Genomic DNA, 11,767 nt, shown 5'->3' with positions numbered 1-11,767 from the left:
TCGGGGACGAATGTTCCAAAAGGGGGGAAGAATGTTACACCTTGAAAATTTCCCCTTAAGCGTACAGTGGATAGACTAATGAGGGGTACGATGTATATGAGGTTTGGACAAGTAAGAACTAGTATGTGATGGTGCTAATTAAGAATTTCAAAGATATTAGACTTGAAGAGAGAAAGTTGTTAAGGGAATCGAGTTATAAGTTAGTGTGTTGGATGCAAACTAGGAGTATTGAGTCATTGATGCCTCAAGGTTATGATGGAGAAGAGTTTATAAGATCCCCTAGATTCATAATGAAGTGGTAAACAAGTGCTAAGAAGGTTCCATAAGGATTGGAGATCAAACAAAACGACGAGAACAACTTTGGCGGAAGCTGATGATTTCCACGACCACTTCCACGGCCCATCTAATGTTCCACGGACCGTGGAATGGTTCGTGGAACTGCCAGCAGAAAGGATGGTCAGCTGGTCGTGAACCACGACCAGTTTCACGACCAACACTGGGTTCCACGGACCGTGGAACAGTCCGTGGAAGTCCCGATGACTGAAGATGTTCCAAGTCTTTAAATGTGATCTCACTTCATTTATTTCATTTCCATTCACGTCTTCAACCCCTCCACACCTCTAGAACCTTCCAAACATTTCATCCACAAGAAAACTAAGGAGATCAAGGATTGATAACAAGATTTGAGGAGAATCAAGCCTAAGAAACTCCATTAAAGCTATTAAGGTCAAGAAATCCAAGGAGAGATGAACTAGGGTTTTGGTGCTAAGGGTGAATCACCACTCCAAGCTTGTTCCTCTATTGTCTAAGGTATGTTTCATGACCCTTACATTCTATTTGAAGTATTGTTACGTTGAGATTCATGGATTATAGAAAAGCACCACAAATGGGTCATTAAATGGATGAAAAATGTTATAAGTGATTAGTAGTGAATTGAATCATGGAAATGAATATGTTGATGATATAAATGTGTTATAAATGACCTATAGAACATGAAATGAGTATTGGATACGAAAGAGTACGATGATGGATTTTAGTCATAGTTATGGGAAATTGAGGTGAATTATGAAATGCGAATCATATGAATGAATGACGATTGTTGTTAGCGATATTGTGATGATTATTATGAATGTTGGGAGTTGATATGAAATATGGCGGAAAGTGGTATAAACAAAGGAGATGCTGCCCAAATTTCTATAGCTTAGAGAACATGTTTTCCCGATTAACATTTCGGCCCATGAGTATATTTCGGCCCATGAGGCCCATTAACGTTAATATATATGGAAACTTTAGTTTGAGGACTGGTCATTTTCATCTAGGAGCTTCCAAGGATATTAGAGAGAGAGGGAGAGAGCTTCTAGGCTAAGAAAGCCATTTTGATCAAAATCCGAGCCCCGAATCCCGAAGCTCATGAAGAGAAAAGCGTTGTGCGTCGCGTTGCCTTCAGTTTGAGCTAAAAATCAGCCAAAAAGAGGAGTGTTGACGTGGTTGCTGCATACTTAAGGTAATATTAAGGTCCCTTTTTCATTGTTAATAAGTTTAATTAGGGTTTTAACGGATTAGAACGGAGAAAATAGCGTTATAAACTCGTTTGTTGTTTTGTTGAGATTTATGGATCGGGGGCTGTTTTAGTTGGATTAAATGGATGGAATCAGCTAAGTTATGATGTATAATAATGGTTGGTACTGTTGTTGATGTTGTTGATGATATTTTAGGGCTGTCTTATATGATTTTCGTGACTATTTTGTTATGATATTTTGGGGCTGTTTGGTATGATTTTTGTGGCTATTTTGTGATGATATTTTGGGGCTGTTTGGTATGATTTTCGTGGCTGTCTGTGTTGTTGATAATGTTGTGATTATTTTGGGTTGTTAGTAAGTAGGGACGGAGTAAGAAAAATAAGGGAAATGTTGCCGGATTCTCGTTAGACTGTTTGTTAGCTTACAATGAGTAGTAAAGAATAACTTTCATCTAATTGTGGCGTAATTATTGCCTTGTTATAGTTTACAAACTTGGACAGTAGATTTTAGATGAATAGACGCGCTTCAAGGTATGTAAAGCTATCCCTTCCTTCTTTTTGGCATGAATTACATAAACGAGCGAACGCTGAACATACATAATTCCAAAGAATTCTAGTTCTCAGTGGTACTTGACATGATAGTTGTCTTTGATTCTCCGGTGTTGGTTCATTCTAATTATTCTATTGAGTCTCGGATGATGATTTAATTTGTACATGGTTGCTCATGATATTCTACTCGTGCGTATTAATATATCATTCACCGAGTCCGGGCCGGGTATGTATTCGTGCGCTTTTTTCTTGCATTGTTCACCGAGTCCCTTACTAGAGGGCCGGATACGGTGTATATATATATATATATATATGATTATTTCACTGAGACCCTCACTAGAGGGCCGGCTACGGTATATATGTATATGACTTCATTCATCGAGTCTCATAATGGGCTGGGTGCGGTATATTATATAGATATGCATGACTCTCATATCATAAGGCACAGGTGCATTGGTATCTTTGATTATCATACTTGTCTCCTGTCATATTTTATTCAGTCATGATCTTCTTTATTGTATTTCGTGCTTTACATACTCAGTACATTTTTCGTATTGACCCCCTTTCTTCGGGGTCTGTGTTTCATGCTCGCAGGTACAGGCACTCAGTTTGGTGATCCTCCAGCCTAGGACTTCTACTCAGCTATTTGGAGAGCTCCATTGTTCCTGAGCCTAAGTCATTTTGGTACGCATCCTTTGATATAGACTTATGCATATCCGGGCACGGCGGAGCCCCGTCCCGTCATATTTCCTATTATACTCGTTAGAGGTCCGTAGACATGTGTGGGTTGTATATAGGTTTTGGTCAGCTATATCGATATGGTTCGTTTTGGATATTCCCGTATATAGTGGCAGCCTTGTCGGCTTGCATATTATGTTATGTTTTGGTTAGTTGTGACTCCTCAGGAGACAGGTTCATTATGACATATGACGTTATGAGTCTATAGCTTGGTTTTACAAATTTTCATATTTTCCTTAGTTTCAGTCTGACTATATCTAACAGGTTCGTATACGAGTATCCAGCTCGGGCACTAGTCATGGCTCATCGGGTTGGGTCGTGACAAAAGTGGTATCAGAGTAGTTCATCCTCGGAGTGTCTACAGACCGTGTCTAGCAGAGTCTTGTTTATCGGTGTGTTGTGCACCACATCTATAAACAGGAAGCTACAGGACATTTAGGATGTCATCTTTGCTTCTGTCTTAGATCGTGCGATAGAGCCGAGTCTAGGAAATATCGCTTCGACTCTCTTTTCCGTAGGTAGGTGCGGACGCGAGAGATGAAGAGATCGGCTTCAGATAGTGGGGGTGCTAAGAAGGCCTTGAGAGGAAGGACCCCGTGCTCCCGGGACCAAGCGGGGAGGAGCCTCTTATTCCATCGAGGACTTTAATGTTTTCCCTCGGAGGACCTTGTTGGTTTGATGAAGTTGATCCTCAAGTTTTTGACAAAGGGAGGAGGACCCCCCGAGGGAGAGATGAAAAGTGTATGACAAGATCTATCCGAGTATTTGTATGGGACACCGAGGAGGAGGAGATCCCCAAGGCCGTGGAGTTTCTCCCTATGGCGAGCACTACGTTACCACCCCGGTAAGTATTACTTGATACTTGATCCCCCTATACGGCCGTCGCAATCGAAGTTACGGGTTATCTACATTCCTCGAACTCAGATAAGAGAGATGATGAAGGCCAGACGAGCGGATGGTGGGTAGACGATGATGAGGAGCACACTTCACGTTATAGATCACCCGATCAGACTAGAGACCAATCGACTACAGGTATATAAGACTTTCTTGAAATTTCCTATATGTGTGCATTTGCTATAGATTATTACCTAATAGCTGCGAGCGAATATCAAAGGGGCCGACAACCAAGGATTTATAAGTAACGGTGACCAAAGTGTTTTCGTCACCATGGGGAATTTTGAAATCTAGGATGGAAAGTAGTCATACATACGTATACTGTGAAAGTTGGATATTGAGGATTGAAAAAAGCCAAGGTAGTAATTGTGTAGTCGGAAGAACAAAAGATCCTTTCTAATTCGGAGGGAGATGTGTTACGAGAATGTTTTAGAATCTGTTAAGACCTCAACTTGCCCGAGATTAGGTGCTGAAGGTCATGCAGTAAGGTGGGTACAATTATATCAGCACTAACACGCTGAATTTTATCAGAGTTTCAAGGTTAAGCATGTCTCTTCGGAAGCGAGAGAAATACTAGGATGGGTGACCTTCCTGGGAAGAGTATTAGAAATCCTACGAAGTCATACATAAGAGGCAAATGGGCAATTAAAGTAGCCTAAGGGGGAATTGGAGTATGCGGAGTGCTTGGGAGCTCTAAAACATCATGAAGAATTAGGCGGACTAGATCAATAAAGAGAAGCAAGGCGCATCACAGTTTTAGGATTAGGATAGGTTTGAAATGTATTCGGATGTACTTGTGAGCAAGGCGTTAGAAAATATATGTGTATGCATATGATATCTTATATGTGGTTGTACCAACCGGTATGTGTATCCCCCAACCGACGTTGCAGCATATGGAAGGCATTAATCGAATAAGGTAACGAAGTTCAAGTGGCGAAAATAGTACGAATGTTACAAGGTAAGTTAATGTTATTCTTCGTTTTAAGGTTAAAGTTAAAAAGTCCTAATGCAATAACATCGGGGAAAGGAAGAAAGTGAGTATATATAGGAAGAGAAGAGAATAGAATGTCTTGAGAAAAGAGGAGAGAAGTGAGAAATAAGGGTGAGTGAAGCTTCCAAGAGAAATGACGGGCAACGCAAGGGACTATTTGGATAAAATTTAGGAGTAGGTGTGTGAAAGAAATACGGTATGATAGCACGGATAGGAAATGTACGTACAGAATTAGGAGAACAATACTGGTAAGTAGGATCGAAGGGAAGTAACCACGAAGAGGAAGGGAAAGTGAGGAAGAATAAACAGGTTCGGTAACAATGTTAGGGGCTTCCTAGTTCTTGAGAAGCAATCGAGGAACTAAGAAAGCCATTTTGATACTGAGAACATTTTTCGTACTGACCCCCTTTCTTCGGGGGCTGCGTTTCATGCCCGCTTGCACGGACACTCGCTTTTGGTGATCCTCCGAGCAATTTAGGACTTCTGCTCGATTATTTGGAGAGCTCCATTGTTCCGAGCCTAAGTCATTTTGGTACGGATCCTTTGATATAGACTTATGCATATCCGTGGAGTACGGCGGGGCCTTGTCCCGTCATATTTCACTATTATACTCTTAGAGGTATGTAGACATGTCCGGGTTGTATATAGGTTTTGGTCGGCTATATCGATACGGTTCGATTTGGATATTGTATATATGGCAGCCTTGTGCTTGCATATTATGTTATGTTTTGGTTCCGTGACTCCTCAGGAGACAGGTTCATTATGATATATGACGTTATGAGTCTATAGCTTGCTTTTACAAATTTTCATATTGTCCTTAGTTTCAGTCTGACTATATCTAACAGGTTCGTCTATGAGTGTCCAGCTCGGGTACTAGTCATGGCTCATCGGGTTGGGCCGTGACACCAACTACCACCGAAATTTAGAACGCATGCTCGTAGCATATCTTCCAAGGTCTGGATGGTATGTTCGGTTTGTCCATCAGTCTGTGGATGAAATGTCATGCTAAGCTTTACTTGAGTACCTAGTCCTTCTTGGAAAGATTTTTAGAACTTGGCTGTAAATTGCGCTGCTCTATCTGTGATAATGGATATCGGAAAACCATGGGGTCGCACAATCTCCTTGAGATACAACCTTGCATAATCTTTTGCTGAGTATGTGGTTCTGACTGGAAGAAAATGAGCTGCTTTTGTGAGTCTGTCCACGATCACCCATATGAAATCATACTTGCCTCGGGAATGGGGTAACCCCACAACAAAATCCATTTTGATCACTTCCCATTTCCAAGTAGGGATCTCCATTGCTTGCAATAATCCTCCTGGCTTTTGATGTTCGATTTTCACTTGCTGGCAATTTGGACATTGAGCTACAAATTTTGCTATGTCTTTCTTCATTCCATCCCACCAATAAATTAACTTGAGATCATGATACATCTTTGTCGCTCTGATGAATAGAATACGAGAATAATGAGCTTCTTCTAGAATTCGGCGACGTAATTCCGCAACATTCGGAACGCATACAATTCTCGGTATCTAAGAATTCCAAGAACAATACGTAAATGGTCTACATGTTCTGGTTCTGTGCCAGAGTATACCAAAATATCGTCAATGAATACTATTACGAATAAATCCAAGAGAGGCCTGATTACATTTTTCATTAGATTCATGAACACTGCGGGAGCATTAGTTAACCTAAATGACATCACCCGAAATTCATAATGGCCATATCTCATTTTGAAAGCTGTCTTGGGAATATCTTCTTCTCTAACTCTCACTTGATGATAACCCGACCCCAAGTCTATTTTGAAAAATCACTTGGCAACTTGTAATTGATCAAACAAATCATCAATCCTTGGGAGAGGATATTTATTCTTTATCGTCACCTTATTCAACTGCCTATAATCGATGCATATTCGTAGGGAGCCATCTTTCTTTCTTACAAATAGGACAGGTGCTCCCCACGATGATGAACTGGGTCTAATAAACCCCTTCTCAAGCAAATCTTTCAATTGTGCCTTTAGCTCTTTCAATTCTGCCGGAGCCATTAGGTAAGGAGGAATAGAAATGGGCTTGGTATCCGGCAACACATCAATAGCGAAATCAATTTCTCTTTCTGGAGGAAGGCTTGGAAGTTCATCTAGAAATACATCTGGAAATTCATTCACTACCGGAACGAATTGGAAAGTTGGCGACTTTGCTTCGGTGTCATGAACTCGGACTAAGTGATAAATATAGCCCTTAGCCACCATCTTTCTTACCTTAAGGTAGGAAATAAATCTACCTCTTGGAGATGTGGTATTACCCTTCCATTAAAGCACGGGCTCTCCCAGAAATTGAAATCGAACTACTTTCATTCGGTAATCAACATTAGCATAACATGAGGCCAACCAATCCATACCCATAATCACATCGAAATCTAACATTTCCGCTCAACTAAATCAACTTTAGTCGGCGGTCGCATATCACAATTACACAATTTTTGTACACTTGCCTAGCTATCACGGGATTACCAACCGGAGTAGATACTTCAAAAAGTTTAATTGGCTCAGGTTTCACCCTAATAAGACCAGCAACATACGGAGTAATATAAGATAGGGTAGAACCCGGATCTATCAATGCATACACATCATGGGAAAATACGGATAATGTACCTGTAACCACGTCCCGGGAGGACTCAAGATCATGTCGTCCGGCTAAAGCATACATACGGGGCTGAGTGGCACCAGTAGATGCTCCCCCTCGGCCTCTACCTCGGCTTTCTTTGGAATCTAGGAAGTCGCACTGCGGGCGCGGCGAAGAAGAACCGCCGGCGATCTTGTGGGACCGAACCCCAACTCTACCACTCATCGACGGGCAATCTCTCATCATGTGCCCAACTCGGCCACGAGGCGCCAGCAAGCATCCGAACCTTGACGACACTTGTCCGGAATGCAATCTCAAGACCTTTGGCCGCATCGCGGCACCGGGGGTCTCCCCCGGCTATAATCTCCCCAAGGCGAGAACACGAGGCCCTCGAACTGCGACCCTTGTCCTGAAAGAGCGATCAAACCTCCTACTGTAAATCGTGGAGGTGCACTAGTCACCGGCGGCACGAGTTTCTAGAATATGGTGGCTCGATCTCCTCTATAATCACTACCTTTGCCCATGGCCCTCTTGTTTTGCCCTTATCAATATCACGATCACCCGCTTTGTGGATGTTGTTGTCCTTCTAAATTCTGGGCGTATGCTTGAATGCGGGAAATATCCATCCCATCTTGCAACAAAGCCATCAAACAATCCTTAAATAAATGTGGCCCTAAGCCACTCACAAATCTGTACCTATCTCCCATGTCTGATTACCATAGTCGGGGCGTATCTACGTCAGAATTAGTTAAACTGAAGGCTATACTCCCGGGCACTCATATTTTCTTGTTTCAAATTTAAGAATCTATCCGCTCTAGCTCGGTGGATCTCGGGTGGCAAATAGTGGCGGATGAAGGCATCTACAAATTCTTGCCAAACGGGAGGAGGCGCATTCTCTTTTCTTGATGATATCCAATTATTGTACCATAAGATCGCCACATCCCGAAGTCTATACGATGCCAACTCCACAGATTCAGTCTCGGAGGCATGAATAATCTTCAATGTTCTCAACATTTCATCGATAAAACTTTGTGGGTCTTCATTCGGCTTTGACCAGAAAAACTCCAGAGGATTCAAACTCATGAAATCACGGGCTCTGGTACTAGCTGACCGATCACTTGGACCCGCGTTACGCATTATGCACAGGCGGCAACTAACTATGTCAATAGATTAATAGCCTCGGTCACTTGTTGACCTAAAGTAGCCGGTGGAGAAACTGGAGGCATAGGAGCTGGAGCTGATTCCCCTTCTTGTTCTTCTATAATAGGCGGAGTAGAAGAGGCATTAAATGGAGCCTCATTATGTGATTCACCCTCTTGTACATTCATTAGTAGCTCTTTTTCTACCCACCTTTTCATTGTAACCTTGCCCTTCTGGGCATCTGTAGCTTTTCCCTTTGGCTGCATTTCTGAAATCATAGCACAGTATTAGGGAGGATATAATCTTATAACACAGCTCTATCGCACGATCTCTTAAGATGAAAGATCGTCATTTTTCCTAAATGCCCTGTAGCCTCCTGTTTATTAGTGTGGCGCGCAACACACCATAAACAAGACTCTACTAGACACGGCTCGTAAACACTTCCTAGGACGGAACTGCTCTGATACCACTTTTGTCACGACCCGACTACTAGCCATGACGGTCACGACCCGACTACGGGCCATGACGGGTACCCGGGGCTAACCACCGAGCACCACTCATTCTATTACTCATTTGCGGTCATTCATTAATCTCATGCTTATAATCATAAAAGAACCATTTCTACTTGAAACATATTTACCTTATATATATAAGCTCCTCCAAAATAATATATATATATATATATATATATATATATATATATATATATATATATACACATACGATGAGAAACCGTGAGATTATACTACCTACAACTACGCATCTACGAGCCTCTACTAGAGTACTAGACATATCGACGGGACAGGACCCGGTCATGCCCAAAACACATGTATGTACAGAAAAGAATAAGTCAATGGCACCTTCAGAACAATGGAGTGCCCTCGAGTCAGCTGATAGCTCTTACGAGTCCGGATCACCTCCTGTTCACCTCTCGGGCATGAACACAACGCATCCAAAGAAAATGGACGTCGATACGAACATTGTACTGAGTATGTAAGGCATAAACAATAATAATACTTCAATGAAATAAGAAAGCATCAAATAAGGAGCAACCTGTAACTGACTGTTAATTATAAAAGAAATAAAGCATGCTGGCTTACTTCATAATCATCATCATATCATGTATTCATATATGTATAAGCTGCCCGACCTTATAGGTACGGTGTGATAATCATTAGCCCGCGTCCAGGCCTCCAGCGTCCGAGGTACCGTCTCATGCCGTCCACTAGTGGTGTACGCCCATGCCGTCTCGACATGGTGTATACGCTACCCGCCGCGCGGTGTACGCCCGGACTATATAGGCGCCGTGTAATATCATCATCATGTACACGTCATAATGCATGCATAGAACTTCAAAGACAACTATACTTTATCGGGGTGACATAAGGTCGTGAACCCCCGATTCCATTATGGAGCATTTACAAGCATTCTGCCTCACCTTGAAGGAATTAGCATATAAGGCTAGTGTATACAATAAACAACATCAATGAATCGTAGTTAACATCATTCGCTTTGTAGAAGCATCATATCATGAACTCTAGAATCTTTGGACTTAAGCTCATCATCATCATGTTCATAATATCTCTTATCTTTAACTCATGTGGCTATTCATAAACGTAGACTTTCTCCGGAATGTAGGAAATTCATGAAGGAGGGAAAATCATGCCATAAGATTCATGCCTTAGAAAGAAGGGACTAGCCTCACATACCTTTTATGTTTAACTATTCTATCGCTTGCTCGTTCTCCTTTGATACCCACGTTTCTACCTTCAAGAGAATCCGCATTAACATTAGCTAATCGATTACATGAACGTGCTTACTAATGCTGGAGAAAATTGGGTAGCAATTCCTTTGTTTATACAACTTTTCCCCATATTCCATATCAACTCCCAAACATCCATAATAACATTCACAATATTATAGGCAACAATCATCATTCATCTACATTATCCACATTTCTCAATTTCGCTTCAATTTCTCCATAATCATGGTCATAGTTCACTATTACGTTCTCTCACATATAATGCTTATCCCATGTTCTAAATGTCATTCATAACATACTTACAATCACAACATATCAATAATCATGACTCAATCCAAGCTATTACTTAACAATGACACTATTCCACATTATGACCCATTTTCTATATCCTTCTACAATCAAAGTGTTTCAACTTCTCAATACCTTAAACAACATGAAAATACCATAAAACTTACCTTAGATAGTGTAGGAACAAGCCTTGAGTGGAAATACTCTTCTTGCACCAAAACCCTAGTTCACTTCCATTGGAATTCCTTGGCTTGGATGAACTTCAATGTGTTTCATACACTTGATTTTGTTGGTTTGATGAAGTTGATCATAGATTTCTCTTGGGTTCTTGTGGATGAAGAGTGGAGAGGGTTCTAGAGGATTCTTGAAGTGTGAAGTGAGGAAATGAAATGAATTAAATCAGATTGGGTCATTATATCAACATTTAAAATCTGTCCCGACATGAACATACGGACTAACATACGGTCCGTATCTTTTATCTTTGATCGTATGTCTGGCCGTATGTTTGGTCCAATGAAGGTCCTCATTCTGGGCAGAACATACGGCCAGAATGTTGGACCGTATGTTGCCCAACTTTTCGGAATTCGTTCTCGTCGACTAGTTTGATCTCCAATCTGTTATATCCCGTATTTTGAACAACGGGACAACATGAGTGAATTACGATAAGTTGGGGACAAGACTATCCCGAGAGACTTTTGCTTGTTTTAAAGGCTTAAGTTATGTGTGATTTTATTGGTATGGACATGTTAAGGAAACACTTGGAGGCAAATTCCATTTTTTGTAAGTATGCTATTTTTGGAAGGTTGAAAATTCAAAAAAAAAAAAAAAAAAACATGGCACCATGTGGCCGGCCACCTTGGTGTGGGCCATGGCCACATGGATGGTGAATGTTAAATATTTAAAAGATGACTTAGTCATCTTATTCTCATTCCACACTTAAGAGTTTTCAAGAAAAATCAAGAATCTCTTGGGAGGAGAAAAAAAAAGGGCCTATTAAGGCCAAGCTCTTGGAAATTCAAGACCAAAAATCAAGCCATCAAAAAAATAATTTCTTCAAGCAAACTTGCTAATTGAAGGGTGCTAAGTAACGTGGAGTCGTTGTTTCGGGAAATAGCTTACTCGTTTTCTCTATCTACCACCTTAGGCAAGTTGAGAAGTTGAAGAAGAAAGGTGAGTTTTAATCTTGTTTTATGTGTTATAAATGGTTTTTATGTGTCGCGATATGCTAAAATGGAAAGAATTCATGATAGAAGTCAAGTTGAAGT

Source organism: Lycium ferocissimum, chromosome 12, assembly GCF_029784015.1.
Source record: "Lycium ferocissimum isolate CSIRO_LF1 chromosome 12, AGI_CSIRO_Lferr_CH_V1, whole genome shotgun sequence".
NCBI lineage: Eukaryota > Viridiplantae > Streptophyta > Magnoliopsida > Solanales > Solanaceae > Lycium > Lycium ferocissimum.
Note: the sequence above shows the minus strand (reverse complement) of the source record.